This window comes from Notamacropus eugenii, chromosome 6 (assembly GCF_028372415.1).
Source record: "Notamacropus eugenii isolate mMacEug1 chromosome 6, mMacEug1.pri_v2, whole genome shotgun sequence".
Lineage (NCBI taxonomy): Eukaryota > Metazoa > Chordata > Mammalia > Diprotodontia > Macropodidae > Notamacropus > Notamacropus eugenii.
Window position 1 is genome coordinate 7,266,084 of NC_092877.1, and position 23,596 is coordinate 7,289,679.

General features: G+C 44.3%; 1 protein-coding gene and 1 long non-coding RNA gene across 2 annotated transcripts in view; one reads left to right on the forward strand and one right to left on the reverse strand.

Annotated features, from left to right (window-relative positions):
- Nucleotides 1–22,958, reverse strand: part of LOC140510054 (1-aminocyclopropane-1-carboxylate synthase-like protein 1) — a 99,817-nt gene extending 76,859 nt beyond the window's left edge. The window contains exon 1 of the mRNA XM_072618347.1: nucleotides 22,911–22,958. The gene's annotated coding sequence lies outside the window, so the exon portion shown is untranslated. The remainder of the gene's footprint in view (nucleotides 1–22,910) is intronic.
- On the forward strand, nucleotides 11,456–14,366 carry LOC140510055 (uncharacterized). The gene is made up of 3 exons (XR_011969068.1): nucleotides 11,456–12,060; nucleotides 13,107–13,160; nucleotides 14,119–14,366. It is a non-coding gene; the product is annotated as an uncharacterized lncRNA (long non-coding RNA).
- Nucleotides 22,959–23,596: the final 638 nt, after the last annotated feature.

Below are 23,596 nucleotides of genomic sequence, written 5' to 3' on the forward strand. Positions count from 1 at the left end.
TGGTGGCACAGTAGATAGAGTCAGGGCTGGAGTCAGGAAGACTCATCTTTGTGAGTTCAAATCTGAACAGACACTTTCTAACTGTGTGACCCTGGGTAAATCACTTAATCCTGTTTACTTCCATTTGCTCATCTGTGAAATGAGCTGAAGAAGGAAATGGCCAACCACACCAGGATCTTTGCCCAGAAGACTCCAAATGAGGCCAAATGGTTAAGAATCGGACCCAACTGAAACTACTAAATAACAAAATGAGGATGAGGATGATGGTGATAGCTTTATGTAGCACTTGAAGGTTTATGAAAGTACATATGTCATTTTATTTTCACAGTAGGCCTAGGAAATAAAGTCTATTATTATCCTAATTTTACCAATGAGGAAACCAAGGCAGACAGAGATTAAGTGACCTACCCAGGATCATAACAGTGAGTGTGTCTGAACTCAGATCTCCCTGACTGCAGGATCAGCTCTTTATTCAGCACATGGAGTAGACGTTTCCAGACAGAAGGAGGAGGGGTGAGAGTAATATCTGGGAAACACAAACTGATGTTTGCCTCTTTTCAAAGCCTGAGATTGTCAGAGGTGCCAAGCTACCTCTCCCAAGCTCCGCTCTTTTTCCGAGTTGCTTCTGTTAACATGTTGGTACAGACTGTTCCAGCTAAGCACACGCATTGTTGTCCCTAGAGTGAAGAACATTCTCTCTCCTCTCCCTAAACACTGGGAGCACAACAAAGGAAAAAAGGAATAAGTAAAAGAAACTGCATCCTCATGTTATTTTTTTAAGGAAGATGCCCACAAACCCATCTCTGGAGAAGAACTTCTACTGAGAGACTACTATGGGGGAAGGCAGGACCCAGGGTGGGCTTGGAATCAGCCAAGTCATAGGCAGAGAATGCAACGGGTGGAGTCAGGAGGACCTGCGTTCAAATCCTGCCTCAGACTCTTACTTAAATGTGTGACCCTGGGCATGTCCCTTCTGTGCCCATTTTCTATTCCCTTCACCTTTGGCATTTCTACCAAGGATACATCCATGGGAAAAGTGTTAGAGTAAGGAAGGTCTGTTTGTTGAAATCCCATCTGTCAAATACCCACAACTGTGTGAACGTAAATAGAAAAACACATACACACACACATTCACACACACATGCGTGTGCACACACACACACATAGAGGTGCCTCTGTAAAGCCCATCACATGATACATATTTAATAAATATTTGTGTCGTTTTTTTTAAAAGTGCAGCCCAAAGTGGAACCCTGGGTACTTCTTTATGTCTCATTTTCTTCATCTATAAAGGGAATTAAGTGGAACCACTGGCTTTCAACATCCCTGCCAGCTGTAAATCCAAGATTCTATGAGTCTGTCCTCAAGAATTCTGACTTGGATCATGAAGACAATCCATGAAGTAGCCTTGAGGAGTGTAGAACAAGCCCCAAGAACCACCACCTACCCATCGCTTTCTCATGCCACAAATATATCCCCTCCCAAGATGGTTAATTTGAGGGGAGAGGGATATCTGAAGGACTCAGATTTCAGTAAGCCTCTGGGGCAGGCCAGCATGTCTCCACAATCTACTCCTTCCAAGGAATAAGCACTCATAATCATGTACTCTTCCCTACCCACACAGCCCCCACCCCTAGCCCCCGATCTCAATCTAGAAGCCAAGCAATAAACAGCAGCTGGTCTTTTCCATTCCAATCCCATCCTTCCACACTTTGGTAAATGGTCTTCATGAGGGACTGTGGCCAAAACCATTCCTCATCTGGTGCCTAATTTGGGGATGAGCTGGTCTCTGGGGGGTGGGAAGAAAACCAAGAAATGACTTGCCCAGGATCCCATGGCTAGTAAGAGTTTAAATCTGAGTCTTCCTAACTTCAAGGCCAATCTATTTCATCAGTCATGGATGGGGACCAGTTTATAGCTTGCTAAGCGCAAGACCCTGGAGCAGCTAGGTGGTGCCATAGTGGATACAGCACCAAGCCTGGAGTCAGGAAGACCTGAATTCAAATCAGATACTTGCTAGCTGTGTGACCCTGGGTAAGCACTTCATCCTGTTTGCCTCAGTTTCCTGATCTGTAAAATGAGCTAGAGAAGGAAAAGGCACACCACTCCAAGATCTTTGCCAAGAAAACTCCTTACAGTGTCACAGAGGGTCAGCCACAACTGAACTTAAAACTGAGAGAGTCCTCTGAAGCCATTTAGTCCAGCTCTTCCATTTTGCAGGTGAGAAGTTGAGTGGTGAAATGACTTGCCCAGGGTTGCATAGCCAGTAAGTGTCTAAGGGAGGATCTGAAGCCAAGTCTTCCTGCCTCCATGTCTCACACTCCATCTAGCTCCTGTTCCTTCCCCTTGGTAGAACAAGCCACTGTATATGCAGGGAATAAACGGGGCAGAATAAGGCCCAACAGAACCTTCCCAGTCCTGGCCCAGGAACCTAAGTGGGAGACTGAGAGATGGGAACAGAGCCCTCTGCTTGCCTCTCTCCCTCTCCCTGTCCCCCAAATGGGAGCCAGCCTCCTGTTGACCCCTCTACTATCTCTGGCCTGGGTTGCAGAGCCTTGGGTATGTATGAGGGAAGGTAAACAATGGGATGCTCAAGGGGATCAAACACCCTGGGAAGTGGGAAAGGCTTGCTGTACCCTACTTCCCCCACCCCCAGACACCTTGAACTTCCCTTCTCACAAAGCAGCCCAACTGATTCATGGCTCATTGGCTGGCACTGTGAATCACGTCTCTCCAGGATGAATAGAAGCTCTCATGCCCTGAGACAAGCACAGAACACACTGTATTTGTTTACTGTGGTTGCTGCTTCATCTGCCTGACAGGTTCTTTCCTCCTTCTACCTTCTATCACACTCATGCTCACACACGCACACACATACACACACACATAAATACATACACATACATACATACACACATTATACACCTTGTTTGGGGACAATTGTATTCATCCTTCCATCAGTTCCCTTCATGTCTGTTCCCCAGCAAAGCATCCCTAGCCAGACACTTGCCACCCAGCAGTTGAGAGGGTCCCCTGGTCAGATTATAAGACTTGGACCTGAAAGGGACTTTAGAGACAGATGAGAAAATTGAGCCCAAAAGACAGAGGATGACTTGGCTAAAGTCACCCAAGTCTAGCAAAATAGCACAATTGGAATTCAAACCCAGCTTCCACTGACTCTGTGACTATCCATAAGACTCAACTGACTCAAGGCATCTGAGATGTGATCCCAGTGCTCACAAGGGTCCAAGAGAAGCCGACAGCCTGAAATCTTGACAAGATCTTTGAGACTCCCTCAGCCCATCAAAAAGCACAGAGCCAGAGAAGGGCCTCCTCATCCTAGTTCTTTAAAATAAATCATGAAGGTGAAGAGGGACAGTAGAGTCTTCTAGAAATAACACTCACTGGGGAGACTGAGGGTCAGGCTGAAGTCCCAGCTGTCATCTCATCCCAGTCACTGACCTCTCTGGTCTCAGATTTATCCCCTGTCAAAGGAGGGAGTTGAATTATAGTAGGTAACCTCTCACCTCTGGTCTCATATATAATCTTTCCCTTTTTCCTGGGTAGTCTCTATATTTCCCCAGTATGACAGAATGAAAAGAGAATTGGATGGGTAGCCAAGTCTCAGCTAAGCTCCTAGCTCTGCAAGCTAAATAATCTTCTCTCTCTGGGCCTCTCTCTAGTCATCTATAAAGCTGGGGGATTATATTCGTTGTTCACTCATGTCTGAGTCTTTGTGTCCCCCCTTGGGGTTTTCTTGGCAAAGATCCTGGAGTGCTTTGCCATTCCCTTCTGCTGATCATTTAACAGATGAACTGAGGCAAAGAGGGTGAAGGGACTTGGTTAAGTGATTAAGAAATATCTGAGGTCAGATTTGAACTCAGGAAGATGAGTCTTCCTGACTCTAGGCCCAGCACTCTGTACCATGTAGCTGCCCAGTGATTATATTAAAGGATCTCTAAGGTTATAGGAGCCTAGATTTAAAGGGGGAAGGGGCCTTCAAATCCAACCCTCTCATTTTACAGATGAGGTAACTGACTCCCAAGGAAGCCAAAGGATGCCCTTAGCATGGTGCCTGAACATAGGAGGTGCTCAGTAAATGTTTATTGATTGTTCGATTGCCTAAGTTCATGCTGGATTAGAACACATTCCCCTAACACCAAATCAAACCATGCAGGAGGTAGCAGTCAACTCAGCCAAGAACACAGACTGACGCACATGGCCCCTGAATACCAGAGTTTTCAGTTATATGCTCAGACCAACAAAGGGAACTGAAGCCATTTGCAGATGAACCAGTCTCAGGTCAGCCAAGCCTCATGACCCTGGGTCTTGAGAGACACTAATCACCAGGAAATTAAATGAGGATGCACATGGCAGTTGGCAAGATTCCTTTCTTGCTGGAGGACTGTGCTTCTGGATTCATTAGTCCTAGGAGATTCTGTCAACACAGTCCTCCTCTCTTTTGGGGAAAGGGCCTAGCCTCTTCATATTTCCTCAGAGTAATGACTTCTCTGATCTCTCATCCATTTATTTAGCAAATGTTTGTTGTAAAAACCAGCCACAGAGTGAGGAGCTATGTGCTCATTCCTGAGAGACTTACAAAGCCCAGTGAAGATATGGTCCCTATCTTTGTGGAGCTAAGCAGGAGAGCTCTACACATTTGCATTGAGCTGGGCCCTGGGGATAGAAGGCATAATTTACACACTTTGATATCCCTCCCCAGCATCTAGTAGAGTGACACACAGAGGACAAGAGGGCTTTAAACTAATCAAGACAGTTTCAAATTGAAAAGTGAGGTGGAGGGTCAAAACTATGGGGTCAGATCTGGCAATCCCAAGGAACAGTAACAGATAAGGATTAATATAAAGCTAGCATCAGTGGGATCACTGGGAATGCATAGAGAACTCGCTGACCAACTCAGACTTTTAAAGGAGAGGTGCTATATATATTTTAAAGGACAAGTACCATCTACATTAAGATTCTGTCTATGTGGGCATTCTGTCACTGCATCCCATATATAACTGAATGGATAGATTGGCTTGCTTCCACTTTCTTTACATATCTTTTGCAAGGTAATGTGATGTGATAGAAAGAGTATTGGGCTTGAAGTCAGAAAGACCTGAGTTTAAGGCATGTACGATGTAAACCACCTTAGGCAACGCTAAGATTAGAATTTCTCTCCATGTTGATCATGAAGTTCACTTGCTCTCAAGATTTCTGACTGAGTAACTGGACTCAAGAAGCTGTCATCAATGGAACAAGATCCCTTCTAGACCTAGATGTATGATACTATAAACCCATGTGGATTTGAAAGGTAGTCCCTAGTGGAGGGCTCCTTGGCTCTGTGTTGGTCAATGTTTTTTTTCAATAATATCAAATTTTTGATGTTATAAAGAGAAGGGGAAGCCCAGTAGTGTCAGAATCTAAAAAGATCTCAAGAAGTTAGAGTAGTGGGTTAAATCAAATTAGCTAAAGTTTTATACTTAGGCTCAAAAAATTCACATCACAAGTATGGTTACATAACTAGACAATAGCTTTTGTGCAGAAGATTTATGATTTTACTGTTAACAGTACAGTGCCTGGCACATAGTAGGTTCTTAGTAAATGCATGGCATTTGGTCATCATCACAACTTTGTGAGGTAGATGCTATCTTATAACTGAGGAAACTGAGACAAAGTGACTTATCCCAGGTCACACAGCTAGCAAATGAATGAAGTGAGATTTGAACCCAGGTCATCCTGACTCTAGACTCAGCTTACTATCCACTACCAACTGACATAGCTTTAGAATGAGAGGACCTGACTCTAAATCCTGCCTATAATCCTCACTAGCGAGTGTTGCTGGGCAGTTTGCTTCATTTTTCCCAGCCCCAGTTTCCTCATCTGTAAAATGAGGATGAAGACAAAACCTGTGCTACCTACCTCAGAGAGTTGTTATACAAGGCTTTATAAACTTCAAACCCTATAGAAAAAGTGCCTCTTGTTATTAGCTGGGAGTTCTTGCTTTTACATTCAGCCACGTTGTTTGTAAAAACCACTCAAAGAGAGCATTTTGCTCTGGGTTGTGCAGGGTTGCTCTGAAAAGGGCCTCCCACAGACACTCTTTCCTTCACTGACTCATCCCAGAGGAACAAGAGAATTCTCTCTGTGTCTCTCTTGCCTCTCTCTTTTTCTGTCTCTCTCTCTCCCTGCTCCCTTTCCACCTCTCTCTCTCCTCTCTCTTTTTGTCCCCTACTCCTTCTCCACCTCCTCCTTTCCTCTCTCTCTTCCTCTCCTCTCTCTCTTCTTCCATCCCTCCCTTCTCTTTCTCTCCCTCTTTTCCTGTTTCTCTCTTCTCTCTCTCCTTTCTCCTCTCTGTCTCTCTCCCTTCCCCCCTCTCCCTCCCTCCCTCCTGTCTCTCTCTCCCTTTTTCTCTGTTTCTCTCCCTCTCCTCCTCCCTTTATTTATTTATCTCTGTCTCTTCCCCCCTTTATCTCCTCTCCTTTTTTCTCTCTCTTCTCTTTTCTCTCTCTCTTCCTCCTCTCTATCTCTCTCCCTCCCTCTGACTCACTCACATGTCTTCTTAAGGACAAAAGAAATTGAATATGATCCTTACCATGTTGATTGATTTTTCTAATCAGCATGAATTACCATCTCCTAGAGGGGTTCTGGTCCAACCCACATTTACTGACCCATATGATGCTGGGCAGCAGACTGATTTCATGGAACTTCACCCTGGGGATCTTGATGTCCTGGGAGCCTAAGCCAGGTTTGGAACCCACTGCACCCCCAGCCAGCCCTGGCTCCCTGCTTTCTTTGGCAGCCAGACAGCTACATGGCACAGTGGACTTAATGCTGGGCTTGGAGTCAGAGAGTTCCGAATGCAAATATTGCTTCTTCTACTTATTAACTGTGACCCTGGATAAGTCATTTAACCTCAGGGAACCACAGTTTCCTAACCTGTGAAATGGATACATACTAATAACACCGATCTTATAGAGTTTGTGTGAGGGTTGAATACGACAACGTATCTAAAGTGCTTTGCAAACCAGCAAATGCTACAGAAATGCTGTTATTATCACTGCAGTTACTACATTGGAGCTATTATTCTGACTGAAACCAGAAGAACCATGAAGGAACCAACCCCCTTCCCTGTTCACCCAATGACCCCAAAGCCCCAGCACTGTTTCCCTGCTGACCACAGCTGAGAAGCTCCTAGGCAAAGAGCCTGAGACCAAGGCAACTTGCCCTTGGCCTATAGTCATGCAAGGAAGGAAAGATGGAAGGAAGGAAGGAAGGAAGGAAGGAAGGAAGGAAGGAAGGAAGGAAGGGAGGAAATAAACATTTATGAAGTGCCTACTGCATACAAGCCACTGTGTTAAGCACTTTACAATGTTATCCCATCGTATTTTCACAACAACCCTACAAAGTGGGTATTATTATTAATTATCATAATTATTCTTCCCGGGCTCACACAGCTAGTTTAAGTATCTGAAGCAGGATTTGCAGTCAGGCCTTCCTGACTTAACTTTCAGCTCTGTCTTCACTGTGCCACAGAGTTTCTGGAAAGAAGTGGATGTTCTGGGCTAAGTGGAAAGTAGCCCCAACAAAGCTCTTGCTTGGCATCCTTAAGGCAGGGATTCATAGATCACAGATTCAGAGCTAGAAGGGAGCTTAGTCTGACCCCCCTCATTTTTACAGATGAAGAATCTGTTCCTTGCAGAGTGACTGCATCTCCAGTGGTGGGATTTTCTACCTTGGGCAGGATAAGGGTGGGAACAGGTGGCGGGGGATAATTTTGGTGAAAGGAGAGACTTCCCAATGCCCTGCACAAAGATCACAAAGGCTGACCTTTAATCTACCAAGAACATACAAGTAGAACATGGCAGAGTGAGGACTTCAACCCTGGTCCTCTGGCTACAAGTCCAGCCCATTTTCCTTTGCATCATGGATGACTATATTCATACAGAAGATCACAGCTGGATGTAGAGAATGTCAGCAACTGAAAAAGTCTTCCTCCAGTGAGATTTGGGAAAGGGGCACTGGATCAAGGGCCAGTAGATCAGGGCTCTAGTCCTGGGTTTACCACACACGTTGCTATGTGACTTGGGACAAGTGACTTTCTCTTCCAGGCTCCTAAGTTTCAAAATGAGTGAATTAGATAATGCCTCCCAATTCTAATAGTCTATTATCTGTTCTTGGAGGGCCCTAAGCTCCTATGGTCTGTGTTCTGTGTTTTAAGATCCTTTCAGCCCTAATATCTTATGTTCATTTTATGTTAGGTCTTCTCTAGCATTGACATTCTATGTTCCAAGCTCCCTTACCACTTTAACATCCTCTGTTCTAAGGTCCCTTCCAATTCTAACATTCTATGTTCTAAACTCCTTTTCTACTCTAACATTCTATGATCTATGCTTGGAGAACCCTCAGCTCCTATGGTCCATGTTCTGTGTTTTAAGATTGCTTTCAGCCCCTATATTTTATGTCCATTTTGTGTTAGGTCCCCTCTAACTTTGACATCCTATCTTATAAAGTCCCTTCCCACCTTAATGTTCTATGTTCTAAGGTCTCTTCCAATTTTAACATTCTATGTTCTTCCCAGATCTGACATGGTATGTTTCTAAGCTCCCTCCCAGCTCTAACATTCTTTTTTTTTTAAGGTCCCTTCCTGGTCTAAAATTTTGTGTTCTGAGTTCTGGTTTCCTTTCACCTCTGACATTTTACATTCTACGGTTCTCCCAGTCCTTCGAGTGTATGAGTCCATAACCAGGTTGGCAGCAAGAAGATCAAAGATCATATGATTTAGGAGTAAACAAAGACTAAGTTTCTGAAAAGAGAGTGATGCTGCTCTGAGATTTTGAAGGGAGCTGAGGGAGCATTGGATTTCAGATGGAGTTCTTTCAGTGGTCAGTCTCTCCCCTGGTCCCCAGCAGTCATTGTTAATAAGGGGCAAATGAAAATTACAAACACTTATTAATAAAGAAATTTACAGTGCACTTGTGTGTAACCAGCGTGTCTGAGAGGGCTTCAAATACCTTTCATTTAGAAGCAATCCAGAGTTTCTGAGACCCTCCAACCTTCCAGGAACGAGAAGCCCCAGGAAATCCCAGAATCTGAGATGAAATGAACCTAGCTTAGGGGTCATGCAGCCCTCCAGGGAGAAACAGTCTCCCTTCTTGTGAAGTTGGGGCCTGTTCTGCTTTGGGTTAGTGCTATGCCTGAAGAAGCTTCTCCTGACTCTGACCCCTGGAAAGTCCCACCTAGTGCTTCTGATCTGGGGGTCAAGCAATCTAATCCCTCTTCCACATGCTGTCCCTTAACAATGAATAACAAGTCCCTTTTAGCCTTCTCAAGGACAAAAAATCCCAGCTCCTTCCAGTAGAAGAAGCAGGGTAGTATGCTGGATGGAGCTTTGAAACAGGAGTCAGGAAAACTTGGGTTCACATCCCACCTCAAAAATTAGCTTTGTGATCCTGGGCAAATCACTCACCATCTCTAAGCCTCAGTTTCTTCATATGTAAAGTAAGGTGGGGTGGGAAAGCTGCACTTGATGACTATGAAGGTCACTTCCAGCTCTAAATCAATGATCTAATCTATAGATCACCTACATCCATGACCCTATGCCCTTAATCACCCCTAGGAGGAGGACAATGGTGCACTCCCTCCCAGGGAGAGGACTCAGCCTGACCACGGGCCCATTCACCCACCAATCAATGTTCTCAGGTCCCTTCCAACTCTGACTTTCTAATTTCTCTGTGCCCATGGCCCTTCCCATCGCACTCTAGCATTCTGTGTTCTATGATCCCAGATCCCTTCCAACTCTGACATTCTCTGTTCTGCGATCCCAGGTCCCTTCCAGCTCTGATGTTCTATGTTTCCTTTCCAGTTCTGACATTCTATATTCTCTGCTATTTCTCTCGTTCTCAGTTCTGGTGTCTGAGCTGTTTATTCAGTGTCCCAGTGGGTACCACCTGCCCTTCTAACCCTGCTGTCATGCTAAGCTGTGAGTATGGGGAGGGAGGAGAGTGGTCACTGACTCTGAGCCAGGACTCTGATGTCGTTTCAACCATGTCTCCATGGCCATAGGCCATGACATTGGGAAGAGGAAGGAACAGTTGGGGGAGGAGGGTGGAGAAGGAGAGGAAATAAGCCTGTGGTTGCTGAGTCCTTCCTGGTAGGAGAGATTCCCAGTAGCAGCATTGCTATCAGACAGGAAAAGAGCCTAGATTGCTCAAAATAGAACATTCCCAGCAAGGAGCTTGGTCTAAATTCTCCACTCCCACCATATGGTTCTGATTGTGAGCCAGGGGTGTGGAAGAGAAAGGAGGAGGGGAAGTATCAGTCAGAAGAGAGGAGATGTGAGGAGAGGGGGCTGGGAAAGCCAAGCAGTGTGTAAGGAGCCACATGCCAGGTGGTACGATGGTGGCACAAGTGATGACCCCTGATGGAGTGATCCAAAGGGCATTGAACAGTTCTCCTCAAAGTAGAAAATCCCAAGCTGAAGATTCAAGCCTCTAGGCTCAAGATCTGCCTTTCCCTTCCCAACCCCTGCCCCTCATCCTCTTCTGAAATGTAAATCCTCCTACAATTGCCAACTCAGGAAGCTGTGATCAGGCAGTGCTTTCTTGGGTCAGACATCAGATCCTAAAAGTAGAGCAAGAAGGGACCTCAGAGGCCCTCTAATTATAGGGGAGGAAACTGAGACCCAGGAAAGGAAAGTGGCCTGCCTGAGACCATACATGGAGGAAGTCTTAGAGGCAGGTGTGACAAGAGATGCTGGGACTAAAAAGCTGAGTCCTTTCCACCATATTAACATAGACACATGTGGCCAGCCCTTCCCCTCTTTCTGACCTTAGCTTTTTCATCTGCAAAATGGGAATGGGGTGGAAGGGGGACACTAAGTAATCTCCAAGACCCCTTTGAGTTTGGCCATCCTGTTTTCTATATTCTCAGGTCACTCCCAGTTCTGATGTCACATGTTCTAAGGTCCCTCTCAGCTCTCACGTTCTCTGTTCTCACATCCTGCTCTGCTCTGCCGAGTACTGTTTCTAAGTCCCTTCCTGCTCTGCCACTCTCTGTCCTAGGCTCTAATTAATTCTGATATTTTCTGACCCATGATCTTTATAAGAAGAACATCAAAGGAATGGGAATTATGTTGAAGGGAGGGGATGGGTACTTTTGGAGCACTGGACATTAATGAGGGTGCCATAGAATCCTGGGCATCCAGGGACATCATGGAATACCAGATATTTGCTTATCAGCCCAATGCTGGCCATGAGCTGGGAAGCCTAAAGCCCTCAGAACTGGTTAAAAGCTAACACTATTACCAACTTTAAACTCCACCTCAAGCCCAGGGCCATTTCCCTGAGCATCATGGCTGGCAAGGTTAGAGAGGGAAAATGTGAGGCAACAATCATGAAATGGTCATCTACTAGAGACAGAAAGTCCTGGGTTGTACTGGGCTGCACTGGGCCAGTTGACTCAGGACTTCAGGAAACACAAAGGAAAGGAAGGATATTGGTCCTTGCTTTTGGGAGCTTATAGTTTGGGTAGGGGTAACTAAACTCACCCAATGGACAATATGGAGCAAGTCATTTTCTCCTCTCTCTAGGCCTCAGTTTCCTCCTCTGTAAAATGTCAGATCTGGTCTAGATGAGCCTTAAAGGTCCCTTGCAGTCCCTAGGATCCTCTGGTGCTATAATCTATAACTTCACAGCAACATTTGAAAAAGCTAAGAGAATGAAGCTGAATTCAGCAAGAGAGAGATGAGGAAAGGGCCCAGAAGATGGAGATTGGGAGCTGGGGAATGCATGGATGTGACATCATAAAAGTTACTAAGGTAACTATTCAGGGAGGCTCTCACCCAACTCCCTCTTTTTACTTTGTGGTCCAGAGAAAGACAATGACTTGTCCACGTCATCTAGGGAGTGACTGATGGAACGGAGATTAGAAACCAGTTTTTTGGTGCTGTTTTTGTTTTGTTTTCACTCGGAATGCAGCAGCTTTCTACTCAACCATACCAAATTTGCCCATCTTACTTTGGGGAAAGTTATTGAAACTTGTGGTCAGGAGAAAAGCTAGGTAAACCAAGTTCCACCCCATTTTTCTGTATGACTTTTGGCTAGTGGGCAAATCCCAGGCTCTTAAGGAAATTCTCTCCTCCTGTAGGGGAAAGCATCCAGTTTGTTGTGTCTTAAAGGAAACCTTCCAACCCTGTGATCTGCTCCTACCCCAATACCTTTATCTTGCCCTAACCTTGACTTCACCTTAGTGGGATGTTTTGATGGTATTCACTTGAGAAGATATTTGGACTTATTTTTGGAGGGAAAAAAATATTTCTTCCCCTTTCCTTCCTCTCTGCTGCTTGCAATAGTTGCAGTTGAATGGGAGGTCACCCCTGTGCCATTGACCTCCCAAGGTCCTGTGAGATATCCCAGAATAGGAAGAAGCTGGAGAGAAGATGCTGAGAGTTGCTGCTGACTGAGAGTCAGCAAGGGAAAGGAGGAGGGGCAAATAGCCAGGACAGAGGCTAGCTCCAAGCTTTGTTGAAGAGTAACTCAAATAATACTCCTGTCCCAGTCCCCTCATTCCTCAGCCTAACACTTAGCATATCTCAGCAATAGATAATCTCTGAATCTTACCACATCCAATCCAGCAGCAAGTAGCATATTGTCTACCTCTATAACAAGGATTCCCAACTTGGGTTATGAGAAGTTGGTCAAGAGGGCCATGGGGAATATTTGGCGAATAATTATAATGTCCTATTAAAATATTCTAGAAATTCCAAATTTATTTCTAACCAATGGAGTGACAAAAAATTTTGGTATACTTTTGTAGAAAAACATTCCCTATTTTCTTATCTGCAAATGCATGGTAAATTTTATTTCATTTTATATCAAATTGAGAGTATAGGAAGGTTTTCCAGACTCAGGGGGCAGGGGTACCCTAAAAGGCTAGGAACCCTTGACCTACAGTATATATTCCCAATCTTTTCTTTCCCCATCACTACACTAGTAATAATAACTGGTGTATTTATGTAGAAGTTATAAGTCTGCATGACACTTAACACACATTATCTCCTCCGAGACTCACAACCACTTTGTACTAATATCATTTCCATTTTATAGAGAAGGAAATTGAGATGAAGAGAAACCAAGCAGCTTGCCTCTGTCACAAACCCAGTGAGTGTTATTTGGATGGTGGTGTTCCAGAGTTGCCCCCTCCCCCGACCATCCCACGGCCCTAGTTAGACACTTATCTACTACGCCAGCATCACAGCCTCCTCCTTGTCTCCCTCCATACTCCAATCCCTAGCTTTCAGAGTATATACAACTTTGATCTGATCACTCTTAAGGGAGGGGAGACAGGCAAAGCAGTCTGACCAACGCCACGCAGTAAGGGCCAGAGCCAAGAGTAGGGCAAGACTAAGGGCTTCAGAGTCAGAGCAAGCATCAGAAGGGGCCTGCTCACTCCTGACCTTCTGAGAAGAGAGCTTTCCTGGAGGTGCCTTATCCTGAATGTTTAAAGCATTGCCTAGAATTATGAGAAGCCTTTGGGGATCCTGATCCAAGTAATGAGCCATCTATTATCTTGACCTTCAGTCAGTCAATTGACAAGCACTTCTTAAGTGTCTACTTAGACACTGAATAGGGTCCTGGAGATTCGGAACCAAAGTCCCTTATGTTCGATCCAGGAAGACAACAGGTACACTTATGTGTGTACACACAATGGAAGGACTGGCCAATGAGAGCCTCGGCCTTACAGCATCCTCAGGTTTGCCTTTTCTGGGCCTTGCCGAGTATTCTCTGCGTGATTCCAAGCTAACCCATGGAGCATTGGTGACTCATGTTCATCCATGAGTATTGGGGGCTGGACCTGGGTGGTAACCCATGAGTCTTCTGGTTGGCTGGGAGGACTGATGATTCAGAAGGCACAGGTCTAGAACTGAGTTCAAATACAAAAGAATGACTATGTCCCTCCCTCTGCCCCCTTTTAGTTTTTTCTTTTCTTGTTGGGGAACCAAAAGCTGCCGTGGGCAGCCAGGTGTGGGGTAGGACAGTGGCCACCTTATCTCTGGTCATCCACTCAACCCATGTCTGTACAAATACCTCTTTTGTGCGTGTTCTTTCCTGATCTTAGGTGACCAGATTACTACCTGGTAAGCTTTGTGTGCTTTAAAAGGCAAGAAAAGCCATCAGTGCCCCTCAGCAACCAGAAACAACACCAGTCTGCTTGTGGGCTATGTGTCTGAAGAGGGAAGGGTGTACTTCCTGATTCGGGAGGATTATTTTGTAAGAGCTCATCTTCCCATACTCAATAAATAGCCCTTGATAAAAGCTAATTGATGTCAACTATTTCATTGATAATGGGGGTAACATACTATATGGGGTCCTGTGAAAGACAGCAGTAAAACTCTTAGGCTCTCAGGGTTACCACTAGAATCCTGTTGATCTCTGAGGTCTGAATTGCTGTCCTATTGATGCTGGCCAAGTCAAGGACCCCTCAGTGATGGAAAATAAGTTGTTTTCCAGAAATGAAGGCCAAAGTCTTGCCTCTTCCCGTCAGAGAGGCACCTCCCCCTCCTAGGACTGGGGCAGCGTGATCCCCACGCCTTAGAGAGACTTTCCTCCCAGTGGAAAAGTCTGAACTTGGAAAGGGACAAAACCTGACCTCTGGTCTGAAAAGCTGAATTATGATACACAGTAGGGCTTAAACTATTTTGGGGGTGGCAGGATAACTGAGGAGAAGGCAAGACATACCACAGACATGACCAATCAGCTAGAGCTTATTAAATCTTATTCTTCATAATAAGTCCCTCAGATATACACAGAATGACACCACAGTTTTGATCCCATTAACTCATGTGCTTGGTTACCTTCAGCAGAGTACTGGGGAAAGATACAGAGTTTAGATAGTGCACACATCTTGCTTGCCTGTGTAACTTTCGGCAGGACATTCAACCTCTCTGGGCCTCAGTCTCCCCATCTGTAAAATGGGAGGGTTGAACTAGATGATCTCTGAGGCCCCTGCCTGCTCTGAATCTATGATCCAACCCAGGGGTGGCAAAGTTGAATAAATACCAGGGGCCTCTGTTCCATATGTAAGGATCCCTGCAGGCTGCATAGTGACTTCCTTTTGAAATGTAACGCTATGAAGGTTTTATTGCATTCTTATTGATTTTGCTTAATATTTCCCAACCATTTTTTTCAAAGCAATGATATTTAATGAAAGAAAAAAATAAAACCAAATAACATGGAAAAATAATCCCCCATCTACACAGAGGCATACTCTCTCACAGGTAGAAGAGGTGTGGAGGAAAATGAATCCAGTCCTCAGCATTGTAGACCTAAACCTGCCAGAAGCAATTTTTGTGAATTTCTCATCATTCTGGTCTAAACATTTCTACTCAGAGAGGAAAAAATGTCCAAACTGAAAAAGGCCCCTCATTTCTTTGTTTACCTCCCTTGAACTCAAGTCATTTTGAAGTCCCAATGTATAATATTTCCCAATTACAATTTTAATCTGGTTCTAGCTGCATTGGGGAGTGCTGCTATCAGAGGCACTTTAGACACCTCTGATCCAGCCAACCAGCATCTCACAGATTGGGAGAGTTGACAGTACCTTAGTAGCCATCAAGAGCAACCTAGACTCTAAAGGAATTCCCAGCATAACCTAACTGTCAAGTGGTCATGCAACATCTGCTCAGACCTCGAGAGGGAGGAACTTACCACACCTTTGGAGCATCCCATGTCAATTTGGGACATCTCTAATTTGTAAGAAGGGCAGCTAGGAGGTGTGGTGGATAGGGTTGCTGTTTGCCCTTCCTTCTAGAAGAGGACCATGACACCCAGAAGGTGATGCCACAACATGCAAGTGATTTGGATTTAAGTGAGGGAGAGCTATGCCAGGTCACCAGCCTCTTTCTCCTTCCGAGCCATCTGGGTCCAACAGCAAGAAACAGATCAGAACAACCAGAGATGACCCCACAGTAGATAAGAACCTGGGGTCAGGAGTCAGAAGACCTGAGTTCAGATGAGGCCTTAAACACTAGCTATATGCCCCTGAGCAAGTCACTTTACCCCATTCCCCATTTCTTCATCTGTAAAATCAGCTGAAGAAAGAAGTGGCAAACCATTCCAGTAGCTTTGCCAAGAAAACCTCAAATGGAGTCAGGAAGATTCGGACACAACTGAACATGACTGAACAACAACAAATTTGTAAGAAATTTTTCTTGACAGAATCGAGCGCATTTAGGGTTAGAGTCCCTAACCCTAAATGCCTCGATTCTAACCCTAACCTAACCCCATCCCTAACCCTAAATGCACTCAAGTTGGAATATTAAGCACTTACTATGTACCAACTTTTCAGCTCCTCAATGACCTCTCCTGATTGGAGGGCTGGAGGGTAGAGCATCCAACTCCTTCCAAAGCCTTTCTTTTCAGAAATTTCCAGATTATTCTCCACTTTCTATCAGCTGCTCTGCTTGGCTTAGACATCATGCTCCACACCTTGCAAGTACTTGGTTCTCCTCCCTCAGTCTCTTTTTGTTTTCCTTTTGTGGGTTCCCCTGTACGCTCCCAGAGGACACAGAATGTCTTTCTGATGTGTATTCTTCCATAGAGGTACTCAGAGGAATCTTGGAAGACTTGTATGAACTGATGCAGAGTCAACGAAGCAAAGACGAGAGAATAAGATAAAGAAGGACTAGACTCATGTAAAGGAAACCAACACTAAAAGACACTGGAGTTTAAATCAGTACCACGGCCCCTCTTGGCTTTTGAGATTTGATGGCAAAGACTGCCTTCCCTCTTGCAAAAGGTGCAAAAAGAGGCATATAATTAATTGTACTTCTTTGTTTAAAGGATGGGTTCTACTGGAGAGGCAGGGAAATTGTTAGGAATGAGGGCTTTTTAGGTATCAATAATTTTAAGCATCATTAATTTTTTCAATCAATAATCAATCATTTTTTACAGTGGTTTTGGTTAATTGGTCAGTCAATAATCATTATTAAGTGCCAAGGTCTGAGCTAAGCGCTGGGGATGCAATAATGCCTAATACTAACAGCTAACATTTATACTAGTGCTCCAAAGTTTGTAAAATGTTTTACATGAGTTTTCTCATTAATTCTTCACAAGAGCACTGTGAGACAGGCACTATTATGCCCATTTTACAGATGAGGAAACTGAGGCAGAGAGGGTAAGCAACTTGTCCAGGGTCACACGAAATTAGTAAGTGTCTGAGGTAGGATTTGAACTCAGTTCCTCCTAACTCCAAATCCAGCACTGGATCACTTAGCTACTGACCTCAAGGAGCTTATATTTTAATAGGGGAGATAAACATGAAAATAACTGGGTACAGACAAGATCTATACAGAGTAGATAGAAGGGGGGTGGGAAGAATTCAGCTTCTGACAGAAGGCAGGATTTGAAATGAGTCTTGAAGAAACTCAGGTAACCAAAAATGTACAATGGGAGGGTATTCCTGGCATAGGGGATAGCCAGTGCAAAGACCCACGGTCAGGAGATGAGTGTTGTTCCAAAGCAATAGCAAGTAGACCAGAGTAGTTGGATCATAGAGTGCTGTTCGATGGTTTTTCAGTCCTGTCTGACACTTTGTGACCCCATTTAGTGTTTTCTTGGCAAAATTACTGGAGTAATTTCCTTCTCCAGGTCATTTGACAGGTAAGGAAACTGAGGCAGACAGGGTAAAGTGACTTGCCCAAGGTCACACAGCTAGTAAGTATCTGAGCCTGGGATTTGAATTTAGGAAGGTGAGTCTTCCTGATTGCAAGCTTGGCGCTCTAACTCTCCACTGTGCCTTCAAATACCTAAACAACTTTTCATAGCACCTGCGAGGTACTTCCCAGTTTAAGAATATCCCCATCCAAGAGGAGGTACCTTCTCAAATTCAGTCAACAAGCATTTATTAAGCTGCTTACTATATGTCAAGAGAAGTACTAAGTATGCAGGAGAAAGGAAGACATTCCCTTCCCTCAAGGAGCTTAACTTCTAATGTGGAAGCCTAAAAGGGGGTTGTGGGGAATGAGAATGAAGGTACTCTGAACCAGGGCATCGCAGAGAAAGTCCAAAGAATCAAGAGGACTTCCTTCCCAAGACCTAGGTGATCTAAGCTTCTTCCTCAAAATGGGAGCTCTGGGAAGGGCCAGTCAGTCTGAGGAAGAGGACTTGAGGGGGTGGCCCTTCCAGTGTGAGCAGCAGCCCAGGATAGGAGACAGCTCCCTGAGTGAAGGAGAGAAAGTCCCACAGAGACGAGTCAAGGGGGCAGCCCGAGATTCAACGTGCAAATAGCCAGAAGTAACATGGAGCTAAGTCTGCTGACCAGGGGACAGACACCGGGTGGGGAGGAAAATCAGGGTGACAATGTAAGGAGAGGACACGGCTATGAATACAAAACAAGGTGTAAGTACACAGCGATGATACTGGTTTTCCCGGGTGACTCCTAGGCTTGTTCAGAGGGCTCCACATTCCAGGAAACGTGGCCAGGAATGGGAGCAATGGCAGGATTGCTGTGAAGTCACTTCTTCCCTGAACCTCAGTTTCCCCACTGGTAAAACGAGGGGACTGGCCTGATGATGTCCGAGGTTGCTTCTAGCACTGATTTTGTGAGCCTATAATAGGAAGTTTTCCAAAGGGACCTCAGAGGTGATTCAACTCTTTCCCTCCTCCCGCTTTCAAGAGTTTGTTTTGTTTCCTAACCTCTCCCTTACTGCGGCTTTGCACTTTGTTATGCTGGGTTCTGTGGAATTCTAGGGGAAGGAGGGATGCCTGGAGTGAGCGTCTGCCTTTTACAGCTTCCCTCCTCCTGCATTCCCAGCTCAGGCGGAGAGCCTGCAAGCTTTCAGTGATAAGATCTAGGGCACAGTCTGCTCACTGACCTGGTCTGAGCTCTTAAACTGGCTGGCCCAGGTTTGGGTCTGGGCTTTTTCCTGCTTGGAGTTTCAGGAGAATGCTGCCGGACTCAGCCACTGTTAACTTGCTGGGAGCCTCTGCAGATTCAGAGAGAGTGAATTGCCAGGTCTTTGGTCTGAGATTGCTGCCCTGGTTATCACTGTGAGCTTCTACCCTAGCTGGGGGCTACAACAGAGTCCCTGCTCTGCTTCTGGGATCAAAGCTTTGGTTTGTTTCTAGAACAGGTTTCCTGCTTAGAATATAACTAGAGCCCATGAATGTGACCCCTTCTCTCCCCTCTATTAATTTGTTACTTGGAACTAGGTAGTGTGTGACAAAGCTGTCCTGCGTCAGTGGTTCCTACACCCAGCGCTGGTCTAGGGATACCCTGGGATCTCTTCCTGCTCTGGTACTACCTGACCTCGTCTCCACCCTCCTTGGGTCCCTGCTTCTAGTAATGTCTGCTCCTATCCACATTTCATTCCCAGTATGGGAAGACTTTTTTCTGACTCCCTGAGCTGCTCAGGGGGTGGACAAGTGACTCCTGACTTTCTTTTTTTTGGTTTTGCCAATTGGAATTCAATCTGGTGCATTTTCTAGATTTTTGTGGAGGTGATGTGGTGAGGAGATGAGGAGATAGACTGTTTTCTCTTACTCCATCCTGACTCTGCACACACACACACACGCACACACACACACGCACACACACACACACACACACACACACACACACACACCATTATATCTCTAAGGCATCACAGTTTTTTAAAATATTGTCCCAATGCTCCCAAAGGATATTCTCCCCAAATGGTTAAGCAAAACTTCCTTTACGAATGGGGGCAACTGAGGACCTGGCTGCTCTGCACGTCTGTAGTTTACTATTTGTTAGCAAACATTTCATTTGGATAATTCACATCAATGCTATTTCTTCTGTGTGACCTGAGGATTGTTCCTCCCCTTGTTGCCTTTACTGTCTTCCTTGTGTTTCTGGCTCATTTCTCTTCACTCCGGCTCCCTCTGTGCCACTTCACTTGATAATTTCATCAGCTTCCATTGATTTAATTCTATGCTGATAAATTTTTAAATCTGCTTATCCAGCCATAGCCTCTCTGCTGACCTCTAGTCTGCCATCTTCAACTCATCCATCTCACTCTGGCTATCCTATAGGTTCCTTGAATTTGGAATGTCTTAAACTCAACCCATCTTTTCCCCCAAGCCCTCTCCCTTCTAAATTTCCCTGTCACTGGCCAGGGCATCACCATCTTCTCCGCTCCCCAGGCTCACAAGCTAGCAGCCATCCCCTACTGTCTCTCTCAAGCCTCACATCCAGTCTATGTTGGCAAGGCTTCTCAATTTCACCTTTTCTCCTTTCTCTCCTCTGCCTCTACCACCAGCCTGATGTGTGCCCTCATCACCTCACTCCTGGACTATTGCATTGTTTGGTCTCTCTGTCTACTCCCATCCATCCTCCACTGAGCTGTCAAAGTGACCTTCTTAAAGCACAAGTCTGACCTTGCAAACCTTCTCCCCTTCTCCTTCTCGAAGACTAAACTCCATCTTATCCCCCAAGATTAGATATAAAATTCTGTTTGGCATTCAAAACCATGCATAACCTGACCACACTCTGCCTTTCCAGCTTCTCACACCTTATACCCACGCTATGTACTCTTTGATCAAGTGACAATGGGTTCCTCTCCATCTCAACAACCAAGTCTGTCCTGCCAGGGACTAGGAAGGATTGGAACTCATAGCAAGCAAAGAATGCTCCTCTTTCATAGCAAAACCCCATACATTTATGTAAATTAGCTTATAATATAACTCTTTCTAACCTGTATCCTAGAAATATATCATGCCAAAAGCCATTCTCCAATAGATTAATGGTCAAAGGATATAAACAGTTCCCCCCAAAATTGTAAACTATTAAACATATGAAAGAATGTTCCAGATTACTACTACTAAGAGAAATGCAACATACCTTCTACTCACTGGCAAAGATGACAAAATACAGAATAAATGTTGGAGGGGTCAGGGGGAGATCAGGCACAGTGGTGCATTGTTGGGAGAGCCGGGAACCAGTCTAATCATTTTGGAAAGCAATTTGGAATTATTCAAATAAAATGACTAAAATGTCCATACCCTTTGCCCTAGAGAGTCTGTTATTCAGCTTATACCCTAAGGAAGCTAATGATGAGGAGCTGTCCATATCCACCAACTCACTTATAGCAGCATTTTTTGTGATAACAAAGAACTGGAAACCAAACATTTATTATATATCATATAATTATTATTTAATATTATATAATTATTATATAATATTATTATTATATTTATATAATATTAATTATATAATTGATGGATTATTATATAATCCATCAATTAGGGAGTGGTTCAACATGACATGAATGTAATGAAATATAACTATGCTGTCAGAAAGGATGACTATGATAAAGCACGTGACTTCTCTAATGTACAGAGAAGCAGGTGAACTTCAACATCGAGTGATTTATAGAGAAGCAAGCAGAGCCAAGAAAACAACATACATGATTTCTATAACAATGTAAAGGAAAAGAACACCCCCTACACACACACACACACACACACACACACACACACACAAGTAAATGTTACAAAATTTGAAAGAATCATTGTGGTTCAAAAGAATATATGTGGGAAGGCACCACCACCTCCTCATTTGGCAGAGATAGAAGGTACACAGGCATGGTAAATGACACATATTTTCAGACTTTTTCAATATATTGATGAGTTCTCTGTGTCTGTCTGTCTTCCCTCTCTCTTTAAAAGTATTTTTGTTAAATGGAATGGCTCTCTGAGGAGAGGGAGAGGGTTACTGGGGGAAATTATGGTGATGTAAAACAAAAACAAAAAAATCAATAAAAACTTATTTTTAAAAAAAAGAAAGAAGAATATTTGTCATAGTACGTGCCTGATCCAGCCGAACAGACATTTATTAAAACCTTCCTTTGGGACAAGGAGTCATAGGTGAGGAAGATGAGACCCAGAAATAGACGGTGACTTTCCCAGGGCACACAGTTAGTAAGTGGTAGAGCTGGGCCCATACCACATGGGCTCCAAGGTCTCTGACTGCAAATCTATCACCCTTTGGGAGTCATCCAACTAGGTCCCTATTAAACATAATCTCCTCCATGCTACGGATTCAAAGACAAAAGCCAAACATCCCCTGCTCTCAAGTAGTTTCTATTCTACTGACAGCATTTCAGTGCATTATTATAGCATAATAAGATCATAGCCCTAGAGTTCAAAGGTACTTCAGAGATTACTTTCTTTTCCCATTTTGACGATATGGAAACTGAGGCCCAAGGGGACCTAAGTGACTTGATCAAGATTACAGAACTCTTTCCAGCATAATTGCTCCCCACCAACTCCAGCCAAACCACTCATCATTCCCCAGAAGTAACTCCCAGTCATTCAGCACTGTACCTTCATTCCTATCCTTTCCTCCACCTAAAAAGCACTAAGCCCAACCATGGCTGGTGAACAAGTGCCTCATCCTTCAAAGAGTCCTCTAGAGTTTCCCCAGACCCTTTTCTCACCTCCCACATCATTTTGTATTCCTCTCATATAACTCTCCAGTAGTACCTCCTGTGAAAATAAATGGTGAACCCTTCCTTATCACATTTCACCATGTTATCTCTGCCATATCAATGAGGGAACTCTTGAAGGAGACACATTCTTTTGGCCTTCCGAAGGCAAAACTCTGACCCCATCATTCCTTCAGAGGCTCAGAAGCCTTTCATTTGCCCAGTGAATAAACTCCAGAATCTCCCATTCAAGGTTCTCCATTGACTCAGCTGACCCTACACTCCTCTACCTTAATGTTCTCTGCGTTCCAGCCAAAAGTATTCCCCAAAGAGTTGAAGTCCAAGTTCATGATTTAGACTTAGAGAAGGGATGTAGAAAGGCCCTGTTGAATAACAGATAGTTCATCTTAAACTCTTATTACTTATTTGTTTATTAAGTTGGAGGAAAAATGGGAAACCTTACCGTTGTCAACAGTCTCTGGAGTCCTAGGGACTAGGTGAAGAGAGGAGACAAGACAAAGTATCTTGAGATATTCCCCTTTTATAATCTAAAACTCCTCCCTGTCCATCAGCTCGTGATCTAAGGCTAGCATGGAAAAGAAGAAATCAAGTCCATGACAAGTTTCACCCATCCCTCTAAATCCTTGAAACCAGCCCAACCCTAGGGAGGGAGACAAAGATAAATGTTTGCAGATCAGTATCTTCTGGGGACATGTGGTTCTTTCCAGGTGTATGTGGGTTGGGGAGGTATAGTAAGCAGAAGTGACAACAGGCCCCTCCTTCACTTTGGGCTAACGATAAAGAATGGTCTGAGGAGGCGAAGCTGCTTTTTCCCCATCACCCGCCATCCATTACAAAAACCTGCCACTTGTATGTAATTTATGTATGTAATTTAATTAATTTGTATTTGTATGTAATATATCTAATGTCTAAAGATTTGCATATACACCAGACTGCTCATCACCTAATACCAATAGTCCATAAATTTATATAAATCAACTAACATTATATATTGCAATTCTGTGCTATATATTACAAGTCTGTCTAAGCAGTATCCTAAAAATAGCCATTTGTTAAATGCTCAATTCAATCCAAGAAGCGTTTATTAAACTCTTCCTTTGGGCAAGTTGATAGGTATATGGAGTAGTC